Source organism: Juglans regia, unplaced genomic scaffold (genome assembly GCF_001411555.2).
Source record: "Juglans regia cultivar Chandler unplaced genomic scaffold, Walnut 2.0 Scaffold_10534, whole genome shotgun sequence".
Taxonomy (NCBI): domain Eukaryota; kingdom Viridiplantae; phylum Streptophyta; class Magnoliopsida; order Fagales; family Juglandaceae; genus Juglans; species Juglans regia.
In genome coordinates, this window is record NW_023340867.1 from 1 (window position 1) to 214 (window position 214).

Genomic DNA, 214 nt, shown 5'->3' on the forward strand with positions numbered 1-214 from the left:
CCGAGTGGTCCTTATTGTCAATTCCTCTCGCAAGTCGGAAAAAACAAAAACGAGGGGTGCAACACGGGGACTTCCCAGGAGGTCACCCATCCTAGTACTACTCTTGCCCAAGCACGGTTAAATGCGGAGTTGAAATGGGATCCGGTGCATTAGTGCTGGTATGATCGCACCCGTCAAACTAATTATTTAAAATTCATATAATCCTAGTGCGACG

The 214-nt window shown here is 47.2% G+C and overlaps 1 non-coding gene across 1 annotated transcript; it reads right to left on the reverse strand.

The window, feature by feature from the left end:
* Positions 1-53: 53 nt before the first annotated feature.
* LOC118344977 lies at positions 54-172 on the reverse strand. The gene has a single exon (XR_004798690.1). It is a non-coding gene; the product is annotated as a 5S ribosomal RNA (ribosomal RNA).
* Positions 173-214: the final 42 nt, after the last annotated feature.